Source organism: Oncorhynchus masou, chromosome 10, assembly GCF_036934945.1.
Source record: "Oncorhynchus masou masou isolate Uvic2021 chromosome 10, UVic_Omas_1.1, whole genome shotgun sequence".
NCBI classification, from domain to species: domain Eukaryota; kingdom Metazoa; phylum Chordata; class Actinopteri; order Salmoniformes; family Salmonidae; genus Oncorhynchus; species Oncorhynchus masou.
Window position 1 is genome coordinate 3,086,111 of NC_088221.1, and position 25,789 is coordinate 3,111,899.

Consider the following 25,789-nt stretch of genomic DNA (forward strand, 5'->3'; position numbering starts at 1 on the left):
TGGGAAGTATGTTTGTGATCGAGAGATTTGTGTGTGTGTACGTGCGTGCGTGTGTGAGTGTTTTAGCTTGTGTGTGTGAGTATGTATGTGTACAATAATCACACATACCACATAGTCAGGCGGCCCATCACGTTACCTTGCCCCTGCAGGTTTGACCTTTAACCTTTGCATTCCTGTAGGAAAGTTCACTGTGTTTTCCCTCACCACCTGCAGAGACACTGGCTCCAGACTGCTAGCCTAGCATCCATCACTGTAGTGCTGCGATGTGCGTTAACCCTCACATGTAAATAGTTGTTTTCACATGGTGAGCTTACATTTCACGTTAACACCATCTTTTCACATGTGAACAGAATAACATGCTTTAACGTCACATGTGAATTGCAGTTTAATATGTGAAATGTGCGGTTTCACATGTTTAAAACGTTCACATTTGAAAAGCAATAGATCCACACGGCAAGACATGGCTTAACGTGACCACACCCCCGAGTAGGGTTCTCCCATTACCCCTATGTTAAATTCTTTAATCATACCCGACAATGGCTGTATATATATTTTATCTTACTATAAACATTTTGGATATGCTTTTGGATATGTCATTTTGGCTGTATATATATATTTTAGCTTTGTCACGATCGTCACGACTGTAATCATACTCAGACCAAAGCACAGCGTGGAATTGGAAATGTTTTTATTTTATTTTATTTTAAGGAGAACCGAACAACAAAGCAATAAAGAATAAACTATACGTGACGTTCTGTAGAGCTCACAGGCATCAACACAAAAACAAGATCCTACAAAAACCCAGTGGGAAAAGGCTGCCTAAATATAATCCACAATCAGAGACAACGATCAGCTGCCTCTGATTGGGAACCATACCAGGCCAACATAGAAATACAAAAACTAGAGTACCCACCCTAGTCACACCCCGACCTTACCAAATTAGGGAATAAAGGTCAGGGCATGACAGTACCCCCCCTAAAGGTGTGGACTACAAAACCTGACTCCATAGGGGAGGGTCCAGGTGGATGTCTAGCCTCGGTTGTGGCTCCGGTGCGGGACGTAGACCCTGCTCCACTCGCGTATCTGTCAGCTTCGGTGGTGGCTCTGGTGCGGGGACCGTCGCCGGAAGCTCCGGACCATGGATCGTTGCCGGAGGAACCGGACCGTGGATCGTCGCTGGAGGAACCGGACCGTGGATCGTCGCCGGAGGAACCGGACCGTGGATCGTCGCCGGAGGAACCGGACCGTGGATCGTCGCCGGAGGGTACCGGACCGTGGATCATCACCGGAGGAATCGGACCGTGGATCATCACCAGAGGAATCGGACCGTGGATCGTCGCCGGAGGAATCGGACCGTGGATCATCACCAGAGGAATCGGACCGTGGATCGTCACCAGAGGAACCGGACCGTGGATCGTCGCCGGAGGAATCAGACCGTGGATCATCACCAGAGGAATCGGACCGTGGATCGTCACCAGAGGAACCGGACCGTGGATCGTCGCCGGAGGAATCGGACCGTGGATCATCACCAGAGGAACCGGACCGTGGATCGTCGCCGGAGGAACCGGACCGTGGATCGTCGCCGGAGGAACCGGACCGTGGATCGTCGCCGGAGGAATCGGACCGTGGATCGTCGCCGGAGGAACCGGACCGTGGATCGTCGCCGGAGGAAGCGGACCGTGGATCGTCGCCGGAGGAACCGGACCATGGATCGTCGCCGGAGGAACCGGACCGTGGATCATCACCAGAGGAACTGGACCATGGATCGTTGCCGGAGACTCCGGAACGGGAACCCTCGCTGGAAGCTCTGGGCCGGGAACCCTTGCTGGAGGCTCTGGACTAGGAACCCTCACTGGAGGCTCTGGACTGGGGACACGCTCTTCGGGGAGAGTGCGAGGAGCAGGCACAGGACGTACCTGACTAGGAAGGTGCACTTGAGGGAGAGTGCGAGGAGCAGGCACAGGGCGTACCTGACTGGGAAGGCACACTTGAGGGAGAGTGCGAGGAGCAGGCACAGGACGTATCGGACTGGGGACACGCATTTCAGGGAGAGTGCGAAGTGGAGGCACAGGACGTACTGGGCTGTGGAGGTGCACTTGAGGGAGAGTGCGAGGAGCAGGCACAGGACGTACCTGACTGGGAAGGCGCACTTGAGGGAGAGTGCGAGGAGCAGGCACAGGACGTACCGGACTGGGGACACGCATTTCAGGGAGAGTGCGAGGAGCAGGCACAGGATGTACTGGGCTGTGGAGGCGCACTGGAGACCTCCTCCAAAGACCAGAATGCCATCTCCTCTCCGACACGCTGCTTGGTCCAGTTGTGGTCTTCTGTCACGATCGTCGTTGTAATCATTCTCAGACCAAAGCGCAGCCTGGAATCGGTTTGACATCTCTTTATTTTAATTAACAACAGCTTCTTACTCCAAGCCATAAGTCTGTTGAACAATTAATCAAATGGCCACCAAACTATTTACATTGACACTCCTCACACTCCATTTGTTCTGCACACTGCTGCTACTCGCTGTTAATTATCTATGCATAGTCACTTCACCCCTACCTACATGTACAAATTACCTCAACTAACCTGCACCCCCGCACACTGACTCAGTATCGGTAACCCCTGTATATAGCCTCGTTATTGTTATTTTTTACTTTAGTTTATTTGGTAAATATTTTCTTAACTCTTCTTGAACTGAGCTGTTGGTTAACGGCTTCTAAGTAAGCATTTCACGGTAAGGTCTACTCTTGTTGTATTCACCGCATGTGACAAATAAAGTTTGATTTGATTTGCTTCAAACATAAATATATTGGGTTGACGAAGCCCACAGCTTTCCATCTTCGCGGCATAATAGCCTGCAACCATGAGGTTCGTCTAACCTGGTCCTTGGGCAGTTAATGAAACTTAATTTGGTTGTCTTTTCTCCTACATGTACTATTGTTCAGACAAAATGTTACGACACAGCTTTTCTGCATTTTAAAAGCAGGGTTAGTTAGCTAGTTGATAATTGTGATGTACAGTACAATCCATGCAACAGTATCTGTCAATGCTAACATTTAAACATTTAGAATGAAGGTGTTTTTAGGTGTGATATAGTTTGTTGATAAAGATGACATGGAAGTATGTTAAAAAATGACTTATCCAAAATGTTTATAGTAAGATAAAATATATATAGAGCCAAAATGACATATCCAAAGCATATCCTAAATGTTTATAGTAAGATAAAAAAATATATACAGCCAAAATTACATTTACAAAATGTTTACAGTAAGATAAAATATATATACAGCCAAAATGACATATCCAAAGCATATCCAAAATGTTTATAGTAAGATAAAAATCTATACAGCCAAAATGACATATACAAAAGCATATCCAAAATGTTTATAGTAAGATAAATATCTATACAGCCAAAATGACATATACAAAAGCATATCCAAAATGTTTATAGTAAGATTGTCACACCCTGACCTTAGAGTGCCTTTTATTCTCTAATTTGGTTAGGTCTGGCTGTGACCCTTGGTGGGTACTCTAGTTTTTGTATTTCACGTGTTGGCCTGGTATGGTTTCCCATCAGAGGCAGCTGTCTATTGTTGTCTCTGATTGGGGATCATATTTAGGGAGCCTTTTCCCACTGGGTTTTTGTGGGATCTTGTTTTTGTGTTGATGCCTGTGAGCTCTACGGAACGTCACGTATAGTGTATTCTTTATTGTTTTGTTGTTCGGTTCTCCTTAAAAACCACTTACAGATTTTCACTTTGGATGAATTGTGTGCCCATAGTGAACTGCATCAAAATCTGTTCAAAATTGCTAATATATGCATATTCTAATTCATATCGGATGGAAAACCCTCTGAAGTTTCTAAAACTGTTTGAATCATGTCTGTGAGTATAACATAACTTTTGTAGCAGGCAAAACCCCGAGGACTGACCGTTCAGATTTTTTTTTTTAGGTCTCTGTCTGTTCAGTGTTTTCTCATTGGGAAACTATATTTCTTAGGAACTTGTTTCCAGTTCCTACCGCTTCCACTGGATGTCACCAGTCTTTGGAATTTGGTTGAGGTTATTCCTTTGTGCAATGAAGAAGTACGGCCATCTAGGAACTGCATAACACTGTTGAGAGTTGCGCAAGACTTGAAAAGTTGCTTGGTTTGTTGTCTTCCTGTATTGAACACAGATTGACACGTCTTCAATTTGATCGATTATTATTTTAAAATACCTAAAGTTGTATTACAAAAGTAGTTTGAAATGTTTTGGCAAAGTTTACAGGTACATTTTGAGATATTTTGTGGTGACGTTGCGCAATTTGGAAGCAGTTTTTTTCTGGATCAAACGCGCCAAACAAATGGACATTTTGGATATATACATGGACGGAATTAATCGAGCAAAAGGACCAATTGTGATGTTTATGGGACATATTGGAGTGCCCACAAAAGAAGCTCGTCAAAGGTAAGGCATGTTTTATATTTTATTTCTGCGTTTTGTGTAGCTCCTGCAGGGTTGAAATATGCTACCCTCTTTGTTTACTGTTGGGCCATCATCAGATAATAGCTTCTTATGCTTTCCCCCGAAAAGCCTTTGGAATCTGACACGTTGGCTGGATTCACAACGAGTGTAGTTTTTATTTAGTGTCTTACATGTGTGATTTAATGAACGTTTAACGTTTTATATAATTTTATTTGAATTTGCCGCTCTGCATTTTCCCTGGCTTTTCGCCAAGTGGGACGCAAGCGTCCCCTATACCATAAGAAGTTGAGGAGACTTTTGGACCAAGACTTGGCACTCCGGTACTGCTTGCCGTGCGGTAGCAGATAATACAATCTATGACTTGGGTGACTGGAGTCCCTGACATCTTTATGGGATTTCCTCTGACACCGCCTATTATATAGGTCCTGGATGGCAGGAAGCTTGGCCCCAGTGATGTACTGGGCCGTACGCACTACCCTCTGTAGTACCTTATGGTCAGATAACGAGCAGTTGCCATACCAGGCGGTAATGCAACTGGTCAGGATGTTCTCGATGGTGCAGCTGTAGAACTTATTGAGGATCTGCGGACCAAATCTTTTCAGTCTCCTGAGAGGGAAAAGGTTTTGTCGTGCCCTCTTGGTGTGTTTGGACCATGATAGTTTGTTGATGATGTGGACACCAAGGAACTTGATGTTAATGTTAATGGGGGCCTGTTCAGCCCACCTCTTCCTGAGGTCCACAATCATCTCCTTTGTCTTGCTTAGATTGAGGGAGATGTTGTTGTCCTGGGACCACACTGCCAGTTTTCTAACCTCCTCCCTATAGGCTGTCTCATCGTTGTGTCATCAGCAAACTTAATGATGGTGTTGTGTTTGGCCACACAGTCGTGGGTGAACAGGGAGTACAGGAGGGGACTAGGTACACACCCCTGAGGGGCACTAGTGTTGAGGATCAGTGTGGCAGACATGTTGTTACCTACCCTTACGAATTGGGGGGCAGCCCGTCAGGAAGTCCAGGATCCAGTTGCAGAGGGAAGTGTTAAGTCCCAGGGTCATCAGCTTAGTGATGAGCTTTGTGGTGTACGCTGAGCTGTAGTCAATGAATATCATTCTCACATAGGTGTTCCTTTTGTCCATGTGGGAAAGGGCAGTGTGGAGTGCGATTGAGATTGAGTCATCTGTGGATCTGATTGGGTATTATGCAAATTAGAGTGGGTCTAGTGTATCCGGGAGGATGCTGTTGATGTGAGCCATGACCAGCCTTTCAAAGCACTTCATGGCTACCGACGTGAGTGCTATGGGGTGGTAATCATTTAAGCAGGTTACTATCGCTTCCTTGGGCACAGGGACTATAGTGGTCTGCTTGAAACATGTAGGTATTACAGACTCGGTCAGGGAGTGGTTGAAAATATCAGAAAAGACACTTGCTAGTTGGTCCGCGCATGCTTTGAATACATTTCCTGGTAATCCGTCTGGCCCAGCGGTTTTGTGAATATTGACCAGTTTAAAGGTCTTGCTCATTTTGGCTACCAAGAGCGTTATCACACAGTCATCCAGAATAACTGGTGCTCTTGTGCATGCTTCAGTTTTGCATGCCTCGAAGCGAGCACTTCATCACCGCTAATTTGCAAACACTTGTTTGTATCTAACTGTAATGCATCTGTGTGTAGCTGGTGAGATGAGTCAGGTGCAGGACAGCAGATGTGAGTAATGAAAGCAATTTTGCTCAATAATATAACAATACATGTCATATAAATACAAGGCCACAAATACGGACCGCAATACAATGAACAATTACTCACAAAAAACACAGGGGAAAAGAATGTTAAATAATGAACAAGTAATTGGGGAATTGAAACCAGGTGTGTAAGACAAAGACAAAACAAATGGAAAATGAAAAGTGGATCGGCGATGTCTAGAAGGCCGTGGACGTCGACCGAACGCTGCCCAAACAAGGAGAGGGCCCGACTTCGGCGGAAGTCGTGACACTAACTAGCTATGTGTATTGCATAAAATGTACTAGTTAGCTTGTAGTAAGGACTAGTGAGCTGTATCAGTCCAAATAACATCTATAATATTCTTCTGCATTTGGATATTTATTCAAACCTGGAGATTCCGCCAAGTATGTGTTGATATCACCATATGCTACTTTGGGCCATTTTGTAGGGTTGCCTCCACAGCTTGGTCTCTGGTATGTTGAAAGGACAACTTTTTTTCTAAATACCCTGACCGTTCAAGGGCAGGCAAAGACTGGAAATAGTTACGCAACATATTCAAGACTAGCGTATTAGATTGATTTCTCTCACTAGCTAGACTGTTAATGTTTATTAACAAAAGACTCGGGGTAAACAAACAGTGACGTCAGTATAATGTGACAGCTTTGCTACCTTCATGTTAGCAGGTCTGGTAACACTTTAGAGTTGCAGAATAATCATGTTTTTGTGACAGTATGTTAAAAACAAAACGTGAGGCTACTGAAAAAGTAACAACAAAAAAGTGTCAGTAGTATGCTGAGGATGACACCAAAGTTAGGCTAATTTCATGGAAGTAACCGGATTTCCCTATGAAAAACGTTCACTTTCACACGTGGAATTCCAAGTTCACATGTGAAAATGTAATTTGTAGGTTCACATATGAAAACCATTCACATGTAAAAAAAAACTCAACATGTGAAAAACGCACTTTATCATGTGGAATTGCAAGTTCACATGTGAAAAATATTAGATGTAAATATCTAATTTGCAGTTTGATGTTTGACCGAACCGGCTCAATTCGGTCTTATGTACCAAAGTTTGAAATTGTGTTTTTTTACATTGGATAAAAATAGAGAATGGTATATCATACTCTACAATTATCACTACTTAGGAAATGACCCAGATGCAGACACAGGAGGTGGATAGTACAGTTCTCAGATGATTTACTGTAAACAAGGGGAAAAGGTCAGGTCAGAGACAGGCAGGTACAGGACGGCAGGCAGGCTCGGGGTCAGGACAGGCAGAGGTACGTAATTAGGTCAGAGTCAGGCAGGTACAATGTGGCAGGTAGGCTCGGGGTCAGGGCAGGCAGAATATTCAGAACCGGGACAACTGGGAAACAGAACTTGAGAGAAAGGAAGACGGGAAAGCACGCTGGTAAGACCTGACAAGACGAGATAACTGGCAACAGACAAACATAAAACACAGGTATAAATACCCAGGGGATAATAAGGGAAGATGGATGACACCTCGAGGGGGGTGGAGACAAGCACAAAGACGGGTGAAAAAGATCAGGGTGTGACAACAGTTGACGAACAATGGGAAATGAATTATGCTTTGAAAGTTGATAAACTTGTAACTTCACTATTTTGGTACACCTAGTAGAGAACTTGTTTTTTGTCTACACCCATTCAGCATCATTCACACCCTCTAAAGCCTTAGCACCATCCATCTCTTTAAGGATTCACGTGTCAGGCCATGTACTAAACAACCAAAGATGTCAAGACTAAAGGCTGGTTTATACTACGGGTGTGCCGTCAATTTAATCTGGTGTTTCAGAGTGTGTGTTCGTAAACTCAGAGCGTTGTGAGATTGTTTGTTCGTAAATTGAGAGCATTTCGTTCTCGGAGTGTTCAGTGCGCACACTGGATGCTCTGGCCGAGGAGTAGGGTTGATCCGAGCGTTCTGACCTAACAACAGCAGTCAAGCACCCAATCTAACTGACCCAATCTAAATGAGAGAACAGTTCACTCTGACAATTTTACTTGCCCTAGCATAGCTGGTTAGGCTGTTTTATGTTATTCAGAGCATTGGTGACTGCAACTGTGCTGTTGGCTCCAATTGAATGATGTTTTTTTTGCTAACGGGTGTTCGTGAATTCATCAGTTATTCTGCACTCTGACACACTCACACGACACCGGCGTAGATAGCCAGAGTGATTTGACCAAATACGTCTTTTGACAGTTGTCTCAGTAACATCATGAACATTCTATTGAAATGGTTACTTGCATAGTAGTGGAGTCTTTTGTTTCAACATGTAGCTAGCTGGCTAAACAATGAACCCTAATCCTAATTCAAAACGTTACTACCCTGCATTATGTGTTATCTTTCAAAAAAGCCACATTGGAAAGGATTGCCTTAACATACTGACCAGCTTATGTTATAGACAGAAGCTGGCTACATGGCAGACCAATCGTTACTCATCTCTCGGCATGTCCAGCCCACTCATTGTCTTGGCTAGCGGGAAGGGGCATTTTAATGTGGCTAAACCAACTAAGCTGATAATTTAACAATTGTTTTCGTATTTACAGATGGCATACAAGTTTGTTATTAAGTCACATGAAAGTTTATTTGTTCCAGAAGGCCTTTCCTCCGAAAATGCATTATGATAAAAGAAATAAGTTTACAGTCAAATTCATCTCCTGTGAAGTTCACCTTGTTTCCTGAAACGAGTCACAAATGTGAAACACTTTTCTTAAATATTTATATTTATTAGTGTGTCTGAAAACCACTTTTTTCTCACCTGTTTTTTCATTTATTTATAATTTTTTAGGGAAATACCGTGTTGGTTTACATTTAATGTATAAAATGCCCAGTATAGGCAAAACTTTCCAAGCTGAAAAATAATGTTCAAACTGTACAACGCGTTTAGTGGAATATTTGATATTTTGGCTTCAAGTTTAAAATCACGAACATACTCCAAAAGCAAAAGGTAACGTGTCTTTCTCAAAGCAGTTAAAGTTACTCTACCAACGGGAAGAGTTTGTACATATAGTCTCTCTGGTTGTTACTGTAATGTTTACTGTAATGAGGAAAGGAAAGGACTGCTGAATGCTGCCTTTAGAGCATATTTTAGCACTCAGTTATGTGGTGCTATTTGTTATCGTTTTCCTGCTTACACAGTGAGAATGTGAAAGTGGTAGCAAGAAAGAAAGGGAGGTAGATGGAACAAATGAAGGAATGAAGCATCTCTTCCCTGGGTCCCCCATGGGGACAGATGAATAGGGTCTGAGTCCAAGTGTTAGAGCATGGGTCCACTAACTATCATTGTACCTATCTCTGTCCCCTCATCCCCCATGACAATAGGATGTCCACTGTTGGTGTCTGGCTAAACATTGACGGTGGACGGGGTGCGTGTGTGTGTGTGTGTGTGTGTGTGTGTGTGTGTGTGTGTGTGTGTGTGTGTGTGTGTGTGTGTGCTGGACGTGTTTGACTAAAGTGAAAATCAATGTTACTCCGCTGTGGCCACAGATTGTGTGTGTGTGTGTGTGTGTGTGTGTGTGTGTGTGTGTGTGTGTGTGTGTGTGTGTGTGTGTGTGTGTGTGTGTGTGTGTGTGTGTGTGTGTGTGTGTGTGTGTGTGTGTGTGTGTGTGTGTGTGTGTGTGTGTGCGTGCATGTGCTGGACATGTGGACTAAATTGAAAATCAATGTTGCTCTGCTGTGGCCGTAGATTGTGTGTGTGTGTGTTTGGGTGTGTGTCACACAGTGAACACAGGTGTTTGAGGTAATGGCAGAACCGTCACAATCAGAGGAAAGGCGAAGCCAGGGCACGATTACCTTTAAGTGAGCCCTGCCACCTATGACACACACACAGGCTTATGACAGACACGCAGAACACTGCTCTCCCGCGGTTATATTCTCAGCTCTTATACAATGAACACAATACATATTTACCATGTGTGAAATATCTGCTACAAAAACAGCTATTTTCTTAAATACAGATGATCACAAATAAAATAAGTTCTTAAAGTCCATCCACCACATTATCTTTTGGTTCTTTCAGTGGCGAGAAACCATCTAATTAATGTGATTCCAGAAAACCCATTTTCTGAGGCGCCTGTCTTTTCTCCCTCCATTGCCCAAGCAGAACGGGCTTTAATAAAGTAACTCGGTAATGAGTGTCTGAGCAGAGGCAGACGGGCCTACGGGCCCTACAAACGCACACACAGGCACACCTACCCCCCCATACCCCAGACACACACACACACCTGCCCTTAGGATGGATATTAAAGGGGTTACTAAACAGTGTTCAGTGTCTGTGGTAGAGCTGGAACAGGATCTGAGCATCAACCTTTCAGCTAGAGTTAGAAGTTAGAACAAATGATTGAAGTGTAACTCCACAACGATACAATAATACAAAATACAGCCATTTAGAAAAACACATTGTGGACCACTCAAATTGAGTTTTGAGACACTAAATACCATCATGGTCAAACATGGTAAAGGCATCATCTATAATACATTACATAATCTATACACGTGTACAGTATGAATAAAAAAATCCGGCAAAATCATTTTAGAAAATGGTAAAAGGACAATTAACAGTTTGAACCAACACAATCTCAAATCAAATGTTATTTGTCACATGCTCCAAATACAACATACAGTGAAATACTTACTTACAAGCCCTTAACCAACAATACAGTTTTAAGAAAATAGAGCTAAGAAAATGTAAAAAAATATTTACCAAAAGTAACACAATAAAATTACAATTATGATGCTATACACAGGGGGTACCGGTACTCAGTCAATGTGTCAACATTTTAGTTGAGGTAATTTGTAGGTAGAGGTAAAGTGACTATGTATAGATAATAAACAGTGACTAGCAGCACTGTAAAAAAAAGCGGGGGGGTATATGCAAATAGTCCTGGTGGCCATTTGATTAATTGTTCATCGGTCTTATGGCTTGGGGGTAGAAGCTGAAAATGAGCCTTTTGGACCTTTTGGGCCTTCCTCTGACACCGCCTAATATGCAGGTCCTGGATGGCAGGAAGCTTGGCCCAAGTGATGTACTGGGCCATACGCACTACCCTCTGTAGCGCCTTATTGTCAGATGCCGAGCAGTTGCCATACCAGGTGGTGATGCAACCTGTATGCTCTCGATGGTGCTACTGTAGAACTTTTGAGGATCTGGGGGCCCAGAGGGGGAAAAGGCATTGTCATGCCCTCTTCAGGACTTTCTTGGTGTGTTTGGACCATGATTCCCCTTGTAGTCCGTAATAGTGGGCAAGCCCTGACACATCCAACGAGCATCAGATCTGGTGTAGTAGGATTCAATATTAGTCCTTTATTGATGCTTTTCACTGTTCGATGGTTCGAGTGTTTAGCAGGATTTCTTATAAGCTTCTGGATTAGTGTCCCGCTTATTGAAAGTGGCAGTTCTGGCCTTTAGCGCCATGCGGATGCTGCCTATAATCTATGGCTTCCGGTTGGGACATGTACGTACTGTGAGGACGATGTTGTCGATGCACTTATTGATGAAGCCGGTGACTGAGGTGGTACATTACTCCGTGTCATTGGATGAATCCTGGAACATATTCCAGTCTGTACTAGCGAAACAGTCCTGTAGCGTAGCATCCACATCATCTGACCACTTAGGTATTTAGCGAGTCACTGTTATTTGCTGCTTTAGTCTTTGCTTGTCAGCAGGAATCAGAAGGATATAATTATGGTCAGATTTGCCAAATGGGGGGCGAGGGAGAGCTTTGTACATGTCTCTGTTTGTGGAGAAAAGGTGGCCTAGAGTTTTTTTCCCTCTGGTTGCACATGTGATATACTGGTAGAAAATAGGTAAAAAAAGCATTTTCACGTTTGCTTATGGCCTCATATAGCTCGTTGAGTGTGGTCTTAATAAAAGCATTGATTTGTAGTGGTAAATAGACGGCTACGAAAAATATAGATGAAAATTCTCTTCGTAGATAATGTGGTCTACAGCTTATCATGATGAACTTGTCCTCAGACGAGCATCACCACGAGACTTCTTTAATATTAGACATCGCACACCAGCTGTTATTGACAAATAGACACCCCCATCCCCCACCCCATGTCTTATCGAACATACAGTCCAAGTCAGAAGTTTCCTTACACTGAGGTTGGAGCCATTAAAATTTGTTTTTCAACCACTCCACAAATTTCTTGTTAACAAACTATAGTTTTGGCAAGTCAATTAGGACATCTCCTTTGTGTATGACACAAGTCATTTTTCCAAATATTGTTTACAGACAGATTATTTTACTTATAATTCACTGTATCACAATTCCAGTGGGTCAGAAGTTTACATACGTTAAGTTGACAGTGCCTTTAAACAGCGTGGAAAAATCCAGAAAATTGTGTCATGGCTTTAGAATCTTCTGATAGGCTAATTGACATCATTTGAGTCAATTTGACATGTACCTGTGGATGTATTTGAAGGCCTATGGGGGCTTCAAACTCAGTGGCTCTTTTGCTTGACATCATGGGAAAATCAAAAGAAATCAGCCAAGACCTTAGAAAAAAAATTGTAGACCTTCACAAGGCTGGTATATCCTTGGGAGCAATTTCCAAATGCCTGAAGGTACCACGTTCATCTGTGCAAACAATAGCACACAAGTATAAACACCATGGGACCACGCAGCCGTCATACCGCTCAGGAAGGAGACGCGTTCTGTCTCCTAGACATGAACGTACTTTGTTGCGAAAAGTTCAAATCAATCACAGATCAACAGCAAAGGACAAGTATCTATATCCACAGTAAAACGAGTCCTATATATCGACATAACCTGAAAGGCCACTCAGCAAGGAAAAAGCCACTGCTCCAAAACAGCCATAAAAAAACAGACTACTGCATATGGGGACAAAGATCGTACTTTTTGGAGAAATGTCCTCTGGTCTGATGAAACATAAATATAACTGTTTTGAGGATAAAGGGGGGACTTGCAAGCCAAAGAACACCATCCCAACTGTGAACGGGGGGGTGGCAGCATCATGTGGTGGGGGTGCTTTGCTGCAGGAGGGACTGGTGCACTTCACAAAATAGATGGCATAATGAGGTAGGAAAATTATGTGGGTATCTTGAAGCAACATCTCAAGACGTCAGTCAGGAAGTTAAATCCTGGTCGCAAATGGGTCTTCCAAATGGACAATGACCCCAAGCATACTTCCAAAGTTGTGGCAAAATGGCTTAATGAAAACAAAGTCAAGGTTTGTGGCCATCAAAAAGCCCTCACCTCAATCCTATAGAAAATGTGTAGGCAGAACTGAAAAGGCGTGTGCGAGCAAGGAGGCCTACAAACCTGGAAAATCCAGACCGGAAAATGCCGGCTAAATTAGTCCTAGCTCTAACTGAGGAAAGACTGATGGAACACAATCATCCAAACTGTGAAATGTAGGCTACATTAGTCCTAGCTCTAACTGAGGAAAGATTGACGTAACACAATCATCCAAACCTGGAAAATGTAGACTACATGAGTCCTAGCTCTAACTGAGGAAAGACTGATGTAACAGAATCATCCAATCCGGAAAATGTTGGGTACATTAGTCCTAACTCTAACTGGGGAAACATTGACTAACACAATCATCCAAACCGTGAAATGTAGTCTACATTAGTCCTAGCTCTAACTGAGGAAAGATTGACGTAACACAATCATCCAAGCCGGAAATTGTAGGCTACATTAGTCCTAAATCTAACTGAGGAAAGATTGACGTAACACAATCATCCAAACCGGAAAATGTAGGCTACATTAGTCCTAGCTCAAACTGAGGAAAGATTGACGTAACACAATCATCCAAGCCGGAAATTGTAGGCTACATTAGTCCTAGCACTAACTGAGGAAAGAGTGACTAAACACAATTATCCAAACCGTGAAATGTAGGCTACATTAGTCCTACCTCTAACTGAGGAAAGACTCACCTAACACAATCGGTCATATTTAGCTAACTCTCACCTGAACATCACATGAATTACTATTTACAATTCATCACATCACTTGAACGAGCTAATATGAATTACTATTTACAGTTCATCACATCATTGGTGAGCTCATGAAGGATCTAAATTAGTGGTTCCAAAACTTTTTATATTATCCTGTACCCCTTCAAACATTCAACCACCAGCTGCATACCGCCTCTAGTACCAGGGTCAGTGCACTCTCAAATGTTTGTTTTTTTCTCCATAACTGTAAGCCTGCCACACACACACTATACGACACATAAGAATGAGTGTGAGTTTTTGTCACAACCCGGCTCGTGGGAATTAACAAAGAGCTCCTATAGAACCAGGGCACAAATATGAATGTAATAATAATCAATAATGTTGCGCTTTATTCAAGCATCTAACTTATTTGTTAATCAAAAACTATGAATAACTCACCACAGGTTAATGAGAAGGGTGGGATTGAAAAGATGCATAGAACTTTGCAATGTTGGGTTGTATTGGAGAGTCTCAGTCTTAAATAATTTTCCACACACAGTCTGTGCCTGTATTTAGTTTTCATGCTACTGAGGGCCGAGAATCCACTCTCACATAGATACGTGGTTGCAAAGGGCATCAGTGTCTTAACAGCGTGATTTTTTCAAGGCAGGATACTCTGAGCGCAGCCCAATCCAGAAGTCTGGCAGTGGCTTCTGATAAAATTCAATTTTTACAGTACCGCTTGTTGCAATTTCGATGAGGTTCTCTTGTTCAGATATCGGTAAGTGGACTGGAGGCAGGGCATGAAAGGGATAATGAATCCAGTTGTTTCTGTCATCCGTTTCGGAAAAGTACCTGCGTAATTGCGAATCCAACTCACTCAGGTGCTTCACTGTATCACATTGGACATTGTCCGTAAATTTGAATTCATTTGCATCCTGTGTGTTGTCCTTGTTAACCTCTCTTGGGTAGGTGGCAGTATTTACACGTCAGGATTAAAAGTGTGCCCAAAGTAAACTACCTGTTACTCAGGCCCAGAAGCTATGATATGCATATAATTGGTAGATTTGGATGGAAAACACTCTACAGTTTCTAAAACTGTTAGAAGTATGTCTGTGAGTATAACAGAACTGACATGGCAGGTGAAACCCCGAGGACAAACCACCCCCTCCCCAAAGAAAATTCAGCCTACAACTGTTTTCAGTGGCTGTCACTTTTATTATAAGGCTAAATCCTCCCAGATTGCAGTTCCTAGGGCTTCCACTAGATGTCAACAGTCTTTAGAAAGAGTTTCATACTGGTTTTTGGAAAAATGAGCCAGAAATTGTAGTTTTTCTAGGTGGCTCCCATTTTGGCTGTAGTGTTTCCAAGCGCGTGGAAGAGAGCGAGTTCTTTGGTGTTTTTCTCTGGTAAAGGCAATAACAATTCTCCGTCTTAAATTGTATAGTTTATTTACGTATTAGGGTCTCTTTGATTATAAACGTTGTTTGACTTGTTTGAAAAAGTTTATTAGTAATGTTTGGGATTCATTTTGTATGCATTTTGATGGAGGGAAACTGGGTGGATTATTGACTGAAGCGCGCCAGCTAAACTGAGTTTTTATGGATATAAAGAAGGACATTGTCAAACAAAAGGATCATTTGTGAAGTAACTGGGACCTTTTGGAGTGCCAACAGAAGAAGATCATCAAAGGGAAGGCATTTATTATTTCGCTATTTCTGACATTCGTGTCGCACCTGCCTGGTTGAAATGTTTTTCATGCTTTTGTATGCGCTGTCCTCAGATAATCGTATGGTGTGCTTTCGCCGTAAAACCTTTTTGAAATCTGACACAGCGGCTGGATTAACTTCTTATGGCTGCAATCCCATTAACGGGAGCGATATGACAACAGCCAGTCAAAGTGTTGGGCGCCATTTTCAAAACATCGAAAATCTCATAATTAACATTCCTCAAACATACATGTATCTCCTACCATTTTAAAGCTCTTCTCGTTGTTAATCACCCAGGTGTCAGATTTCAAATATGTTTTACAGCAAAAGCACCACAAACGATTATGTTAGGTCACCACATAGCCACAGAAAAACACAGACATTTTTTTCCAGCCAAAGAGAGGAGTTTCAAAAAGCACAAATATAGATAAAATGTATCACTATCCTTTGATGATCTTCATCAGATGACACTAATAGGACTTCATGTTACAAAATACATGTCGTTTTTGTTTGATAAAGTTCATATTTACCAAAATATGAGTTTACATTGGCATGTTACATTCAATAGTTCCAAAAACATCCAGTGATTTTGCATAGCCACACCATTCAACAGAAATACTCATCATAAATGTAGATAATAATACAAGTTATAAATTTACGGAATAAGCCAGCCTTGCAATAATCTGAGACGGCGCTCAGAAATATTTGTCACAAGAGCCGCCATGTTGATGTCAACATAAACAAGAAATTACATGATAAATATTCACTTACCTTTGATGATCTACATCAGAAAGCACTCCGGGAATCCCAGGTCCACAATAAATGTTTGTTTTGATCGATAATATCCTTTATTTATGTCCAAATAGCTTCTTTTGTTAGCGCGTTTGGTATACATATCCAAACGCTCATTCTGGTCAGCGTTACGTCGGACAAAAACTTCAAAAACTTATAGTGCAGGTCGAAGAAACATTTCAAACTAAGTACAGAATCAATCATTAGGATGTTTTTGACATATAGCTTCAATAAAGTTCCAACTGGAGTACTTGTCATCATGAGCAATGGAACGCAAGTGAATACCATGAGAAATAAGTGCGATCAGAAAATGGCTGCTTGATAGACACCTGATGCATTCTGCTATCATTTACTCCCACAACACCATAGAAGTCTCATTACAATTTATATTGATGGTTGACATGTAGTGGAACACCTAGGCAGAGCAACATCATTAATATCTCAAGGGGATTTCATTGGGGACTCTGGTGAATACATACAAAGCTCAGATTTCTCACTTCCTGTTTTCATTTCTCCTCAGGATTTTCTCTGCCATATGAGTTCTGTTATACTCACAGACATCATTCAAACAGTTTTAGAAACTTTAGAGTGTTTTCTATCCAATACTAATAATAATATGCATATATTAGCCACTGGGACTGAGGAGCCGGGCGTTTACTTTGGGCAACTTATACATCCATGCTACTCAATACTGCCCCCCAGCCATAATAAGTTAACAAGAAGTTAAGCTTTATTTTCTTGTATTACACTTGTGATTTTATGAAACTTAAATATTTATAATTCTGTATTTAGAATTTCGCACTCTGCAATTTCACTGGATGTTGGCCACGTGGGACGTTACCGTCCCATCTGCCCATAAGAAGTTAACGCAGACAGAGAAGAGCTCCAACTTCTTAATCATATTAAATATAGTTGTGGAGAGTCCCTGTAATCCTAGATTCAGATCATTCAGGCAAGAAAAAGCATTACCCAGATAGGCCAGTCGTATGAGAACCTCAACATACAAGCGATCAAACAAATGAAAAGAAAACTCTAAACTCGTCTCTCAATTTAAACAAATGTGTCAATAGTTTGAGCCTTGATAACTAGCGCACTTCTGTATGTTGTAAAATCATTACATGGTCGCTGCCCATATCATTACATAGTGCAGAAAATACACATGAGTTCAGGGGCCTTGCTTTAACAAAGTTAACCATTTTCACTGTAGTGTCCAAAATGTATTTCAAGCAGTCAGGCATTCCCTTGACAGCAAGAGCCTCTCGGTGGATGCTGCAGTGTACCCAAGTGGTGTTTGGAGCAAATGCTTGCACGTGCGTTACCACTCCACTATGTCTCCCTGTCATGGTTTTTGCGCCATCAGTACAGATACAAACATGAGCAGCAGCTACATTTAGCTACATACGGACTGTTAGTGGAGGTCCCGCGAGAGAGTAGCGGTTAATGTGAATGGATGTTAATTATTTGACTAGGCTACCTGTATTTGACATTGTGTTGTTATTTCACTGAACACTAGATGTTTTAATTTGATTTTTGTCAGTGAAAAGAGGCGGAAAAAAACCTCACCCAAATGTATAGCCCCGTTGGAAAATATAAATGGTCTGTTTAAAATGTGAAGAGTAAAAAAAAAGGGGGGGAATCATGTATCCCAGTTTAGGAATACCTAATCTAAGTAATTGAGTAAAACACTTAACACGAAAGTAATCCAAAAATGGGTAGTTTGTGCATGCCGCCATGTTTGTTTTTCCGGTCAACCAAAGATAAGAAGAGGAGACAAGATGAGTTTGGTCTCTTTGCAGTGTGCATGTTGTGGGGGATGTGTAATCTACCATCATTCAAATCCCCTTCATTCCCTTTCGGAAGTTTACTCAAAAGATGAGTGAACTTTCGCTCACCTCATTTTGAATAACAACTTTGGTCTGACAGACATTTACGTGACACCCAGAATGCATTGAATAAAGTCAACAAACACGGTGCCACACACAGCTGGCAAATAGAATAGCATTAACTCATCATAATCATTATAACCTTCAATAAAGTATTTAACACGCATCATATGTCCATTACAATCTATGCAATCAAAATGCATGATTTGTCACCAGTATGTGAAAACATGTGATTAAAACAGTAAATACATTATGCTCCAAACATACTTACGGTATGCTACAGTAGAAACGACAATGCGAAAAAAGGACGCTTGTTAATTTTTTTCGACAGACACCTTTTCCAAGAGCTTTGATGGCCAGAGTGAGATAATTACTATACATTGAGAGAAAAATAGCTGATAAAATGCAAACCCTTTTCTCTCCAATGTCAGTCATTGATTCGATCACAACATCACATTATCATACATGGAGATAAGACATTTCAGGATGTTACCATTGAGACTAGCATGTTCTATAACATATTGCTGTCAATGTCGTCAAATGCTTTAGAGTCATCTTTTAAAGAAGAGGAAGTGGACTTTCAATTTTGTTGATTAAGGTTGTGATGTGGACAAGGCAGCTTTGTTACTTTCTGAAAAACATTTTGTACATCTGCTATGATGATGTTGGTTATACAGAACAAAACAAAATAGTTTATACACAGCCGAAATGAGGTTATACCACGATAGTTCATTGGGACCGTTTTGTCTCCTGATTTGGATATAAATTCACAGAAAAAAAGAGTTCCAAAAGGGTTCTTCGGCTGTCCCCATACAGTAGGAGAACCTTTTTGGTTCCAGGTAGAACTCTTTTGGGTTCCAAGTACATCTCACTGTGGAAAGGATTCTACATGGAACTGAAAAGGGTTCTACCTGGAAACAAAAGGCTTCTACCTGGAACCAAAAAGGGTTCTTCAAAGGTTTTTTCTATCGGGACAGGAGAAACATTTTTGTTCGATGTCTCTTTTTCTTCAATGTTCTCCTGTTGATGCCGCCAGTGGCGTTGTTTAGCAGTCTGAACTGAGCGGTCAAACTGCCGCTGGGAGTCCCTCATTGAGGCCCTAGCTCGCACTAATCAGGAACTGGAGGAGTAGCTCACCGTGAAAGTTGTGTGAGTATTTCACCCCGTTCCGTTCTCCAATCGGACATAGTCCTGGCCATCTGCACAGTGGCTACTGAATAACGAGAGAAGTTGCATAGCTTCTGATACCTGTATAAATGGCTGAGTAAACTTTCATGCAGGTCTCGTGAATCAACATGCCTAAAGGAGTTGGCTTGGTGTAGGTAGTATACTGTCACAGTGAAGACGTGGTTAGACTGGAGATGTAGTTTAGCTGTAGTTTAACCCACAGGAAGCCCTCCACTGAGTCATCAATAATCTGTCACTTATAATCCAAACACAGCTGGCCTCTGATGAAAAGGCCTACGCCCCCTGAATAAGTACGTGCACAGAGATGAAGTCTCATCCTATTATGGACAAACCAGGAATAACCAGGACAGGTTGCCACTTGGGAGCAAGTTAAATTAGTTTCTGCCACTCCAACTATATCCAGGCCAAGGTGCTGTAAACAATGAGAACTGGTTTAATTATTGTCTGATTAAATGTCAACATTACAGCTGTAACGGTTGTCTTGGGTGGAAGAAGGATCTGACCAAAGGGCAGCTTGGTTAGTGTTCATCTTTTTAATAAGAAACTGAACACTTCAAAAATACAAAACAACAAAGTGACAACCGAAACAGTTATATCTAGTGCAGACACACAAAGACTGAAAATATCCACCCACAAAACACAAAGGAAAACAGGCTACCTAAATATGGTTCTCAATCAGGGACAATGATAGACAGCTGCCTCTGATTGAGAACCATATCAGGCCAAACACAGAAATAGAAAATATAGAAAAACTAACATAGACTGCCCACCCCAACTCACACTCTGACCATACTAAATAAAGACAAAACAAAGGAATAACGGTCAGAACGTGACAACAGCTCTGTAAATTACAAAACCTAAAGTTTGTGGCGGCATGCCCTGCGACCCTTTGGTACATCTGGGTTTTTAGGAGATAAGCCTTTTTGTCTTTCTAGTGTTCCTGACAGCTTAATTTGGTGATTATAACTCCTCGTCTGTCGTTGTGTAATTGCTTCCTTTCTGACAGCAGAAAGGAAGCAATACAGTTCACAGTGTTCAGGGTGACTTTGTTTACTGGGTGTGGGAGATTTCTGAGACGTCATTCATGCTGTCTCACAGGGGCTGGATTCTAGCATTTTCAGATGGGCATTAGGAGCACTAACCTCGGAGTATGATAGAGACACTGCGAGGGAGGGGATATTTTTTTTATCCTGCCTTTGAGTTAGAGATTCGGTCGAGTAGATCCTCAATGTCCTCAACTCTATATTCTCTCTGATGGCAGCCGCCACTTTGTCAGCGATGGTATCCTCCAAACGTTTAATGCTTGTGGAGAGTCCATTCCATATTCTCTCTGATGGCAGCCGCCACTTTGTCAGCGATGGTATCCTCCTATGTTTAATGCTTGTGGAGAGTCCATTCCATATTCTCTCTGATGGCAGCCGCCACATTGTCAGCGATGGTATCCTCCTATGTTTAAAGCTTGTGGAGAGTCCATTCCATATTCTCTCTGATGGCAGCCGCCACTTTGTCAGCGATGGTATCCTCCTATGTTTAATGCTTGTGGAGAGTCCATTCCATATTCTCTCTGATGGCAGCCGCCACTTTGTCAGCGATGGTATCCTCCTATGTTTAATGCTTGTGGAGAGTCCATTCCATATTCTCTCTGATGGCAGCCGCCACATTGTCAGCGATGGTATCCTCCTACGTTTAATGCTTGTGGAGAGTCCATTCCATATTCTCTCTGATGGCAGCCGCCACTTTGTCAGCGATGGTATCCTCCTACGTTTAATGCTTGTGGAGAGTCCATTCCATATTCTCTCTGATGGCAGCCGCCACATTGTCAGCGATGGTATCCTCCTACGTTTAATGCTTGTGGAGAGTCCATTCCATATTCTCTCTGATGGCAGCCGCCACTTTGTCAGCGATGGTATCCTCCTACGTTTAATGCTTGTGGAGAGTCCATTCCATATTCTCTCTGATGGCAGCCGCCACATTGTCAGCGATGGTATCGTCCTACGTTTAATGCTTGTGGAGAGTCCATTCCATATTCTCTCTGATGGCAGCCGCCACTTTGTCAGCGATGGTATCCTCCTACGTTTAATGCTTGTGGAGAGTCCATTCCATATTCTCTCTGATGGCAGCCGCCACATTGTCAGCGATGGTATCGTCCTACGTTTAATGCTTGTGGAGAGTCCATTCCATATTCTCTCTGATGGCAGCCGCCACTTTGTCAGCGATGGTATCCTCCTACGTTTAATGCTTGTGGAGAGTCCATTCCATATTCTCTCTGATGGCAGCCGCCACATTGTCAGCGATGGTATCCTCCTATGTTTAATGCTTGTGGAGAGTCCATTCCATATTCTCTCTGATGGCAGCCGCCACATTGTCAGCGATGGTATCCTCCTACGTTTAATGCTTGTGGTGAGTCCATTCCATATTCTCTCTGAGGCAGCCGCCACATTGTCAGCGATGGTATCCTCCTATGTTTAATGATTGTGGAGAGTCCATTCCATATTCTCTCTGATGGCAGCCGCCACATTGTCAGCGATGGTATCCTCCTATGTTTAATGCTTGTGGAGAGTCCATTCCATATTCTCTCTGATGGCAGCCGCCACATTGTCAGCGATGGTATCCTCCTATGTTTAATGCTTGTGGAGAGTCCATTCCATATTCTCTCTGATGGCAGCCGCCACATTGTCAGCGATGGTATCCTCCTACGTTTAATGCTTGTGGAGAGTTCATTCCATATTCTTGATTGCTTGTAGGATATAATTTGTGTTATTTTTTATTTTATTTTTTTATTTCACCTTTATTTAAGCAGGTAGGCAAGTTGAGAACAAGTTATCATTTACAATTGCGACCTGGCCAAGATAAAGCAAAGCAGTTCGACACATACAACGACACAGAGTTACACATGGAGCAAAACAAACATACAGTCAATAATACAGTATAAACAAGTCTATATACGATGTGAGCAAATGAGGTGAGATAAGGGAGGTAAAGGCAAAAAAAGGCCATGGTGGCAAAGTAAATACAATATAGCAAGTAAAACACTGGAATGGTAGATTTGCAATGGAAGAATGTGCTAAGTAGAAATAAAAATAATGGGGTGCAAAGGAGCAACATAAATAAATAAATTAAATACAGTAGGGAAAGAGGTAGTTGTTTCGGCTAAAATATAGGTGGGCTATGTACAGGTGCAGTAATCTGTGAGCTGCTCTGACAGTTGCTGCTTAAAGCTAGTGAGGGAGATAAGTGTTTCCAGTTTCACTGCTTTTTGTAGTTCGTTCCAGTCATTGGCAGCAGAGAATAGGAAGGAGAGGCGGCCAAAGAAAGAATTGGTTTTGGGGGTGACTAGAGAGATATACCTGCTGGAGCTTGTGCTACAGGTGGGAGATGCTATGGTGACCAGCGAGCTGAGATAAGGGGGGACTTTACCTAGCAGGGTCTTGTAGATGACATGGAGCAGGTGGGTTTGGCGACGAGTATGAAGCGAGGGCCAGCCAACGAGAGCGTACAGGTCGCAATGGTGGGTAGTATATGGGGCTTTGGTGACAAAACGGATTGCACTGCGATAGACTGCATCCAATTGGTTGAGTAGGGTATTGGAGGCTATTTTGTAAATGACATTGCGAAAGTCGAGGATTGGTAGGATGTTCAGTTTTACAAGGGTATGTTTGGCTGCATGAGTGAAGGATGCTTTGTTGCGAATTAGGAAGCCAATTCTAGATTTAACTTTGGATTGGAGATATTTGATATGGGTCTGGAAGGAGAGTTTACAGTCTAAAAAAGACACCTAAGTATTTGTAGTTGTCCATGTATTCTAAATCAGAGCCGTCCAGAGTAGTGATGTTGGACAGGCGGGTAGCGATCGGTTGAAGAGCATGCATTTAGTTTTACTTGTATTTAAGAGCAATTGGAGGCCACGGAAGGAGAGTTGTATGGCATTGAAGCTTGCCTGGAGGGTTGTTAACACAGTCCAAAGAAGGGCCAGAAGTATACAGAATGGTGTCGTCTGCGTAGAGGTGGATCAGAGACTCACCAGCAGCAAGAGCGACCTCATTGATGTATACAGAGAAGAGAGTCGGTCCAATAATTGAACCCTGTGGCACCCCCATAGAGACTGCCAGAGGTCCGGACAGCAGACCCTCCAATTTGACACACTGAACTCTATCAGAGAAGTAGTTGGTGAACCAGGTGAGGCAATCATTTGAGAAACCAAGGCTGTCGAGTCTGCCGATGAGGATGTGGTGATTGACAGAGTCGAAAGCCTTGGCCACATCATTGAATACTTGTCAGGACCCGGTTACGAACCTGGGTCTCCGGAGTGAGAAACAGTCACTTAACCAACTGAGCCACGAATAGACAGCAGAACCCAGAAGATGAGGCAGACACAGCAGTACTTAAGACGGTGTATTTAATAAAGAAAAAATCCTAAAATACAAAAAATGGCAAATCCAAAAGGTGGTAGGTAAAACACAAAAGACCTCAAAAGAAACTCACCAAAAATAAACAAAAACAAAAAACAGAATACCACAAGAACGTCACCCGGAATCGACAAGAGCACACAGAACACTAGGGCAGGGTGCTAACATACAAACTCAGAGCACAGAACTGAGGGAAACAAAGGGTTTAAATACAATCAGGGGAAACGAGACACAGGTGCAAATAATAATGGGGATCAAGGGAAAAACATAGGGACAAAAAGCACAATGGGGGCATCTACTGACCAAAACCCGGAACAACCCTGGCCAAATCCTGACAGAATCCCCCCCCTAGGAACGGCTCCTGACGTTCCTACCAGCTCTCTCAGGGTGGAGGACCCTGAACTGACGAATGAGGTCAGGGTCCAGGATGTCTTTGGCAGGAACCCAGGAGCGCTGCTCAGGACCGTAGCCTTCCCAGTCCACCAGATACTGCCAGGCGGGAATCCAGTATCCGGTGGACGGTATAAGCCGGCTGGCCTCCAATGACACGAGGCGGAGGGGGAGGTCTGTCTGCCGGGACAAGGGGAGAAAAAACAACAGGTTTTAACAATGACACATGAAATGTGGGATTAATCTTAAGGGATCTGGGTAAGTGTAGGCGATAAGAAACTGGGTTAACTCTCCTGGCAACCTTGAAGGGACCGATGTATTTTTGGGACAGCTTGCGAGACTCCACCCGTAGAGGTAAGTCTCTTGTGGAGAGCCAGACTCTCTGGCCGGGGCGCAGGGTAGGCCCGGGACGGCGACGTCTGTTGGCTTGTTGTTGATACCTCTGTGAGGAACGCATCAGATTAAGACGGGTCTTCCTCCACATAAGCCGACAGCGTCTGACGAACCTCAAGGCTGAAGGCACTCTGACTTCTGCCTCCTGGTCCGGGAACAATGGAGGAGCATAGCCAAACTGACACTCGTGCGGGGACATACCAGTGGAGGAGGAGCGCAAGGTGTTGTGCACGTATTCGGCCCAAACAATAAAGGATGACCATGTGGACGGGTTGTCACGAGTCATACATCGGAGGGTGGTTTCCAGCTCTTGATTCATCCTCTCTGTTTGGCCGTTGGACTCCGGATGGTACCCTGAAGATAGACTGGCAGAAGCCCCCATGAGTTGGCAGAAGGCCTTCCAAAACCTTGAGGCGAACTGGGGACCTCTGTCAGAAACCACATCTTGAGGAATGCCGAAGACTCGGAACACATGATTAATTACCAACTCAGCCGTTTCCTTGGCAGAAGGTAACTTAGTCAGAGGGACGAACCTGGCCGCCTTTGAAAACCTGTCGATTATGACTAGGATAGTAGTATTGCCATGGGATGGAGGAAGTCCAGTAATAAAGTCCAATGAGATATGGGACCAGGGTCTGTGGGGAACAGGTAAAGGGTGAAGGAGTCCTTGAGGGCGGAGGTGAGAAGATTTGCCCTGGCAGCACACGGGGCAGGCATTGACGAAAGTGGCAACGTCTTCTCTTATGGTAGGCCACCAGAACTTACGCTGGATGAACTCCAAGGTGCGACCTACGCCCGGATGACAGGTGAGGCGAGAGGAGTGCCCCCACAGAAGGACCTGAGTCCTCACTGCCTTGGGGACAAACAACCGATTGGCAGGGCCTCCTTTAGGGTCCGGTTCGCTAGCTTGAGCACGTCTCACGG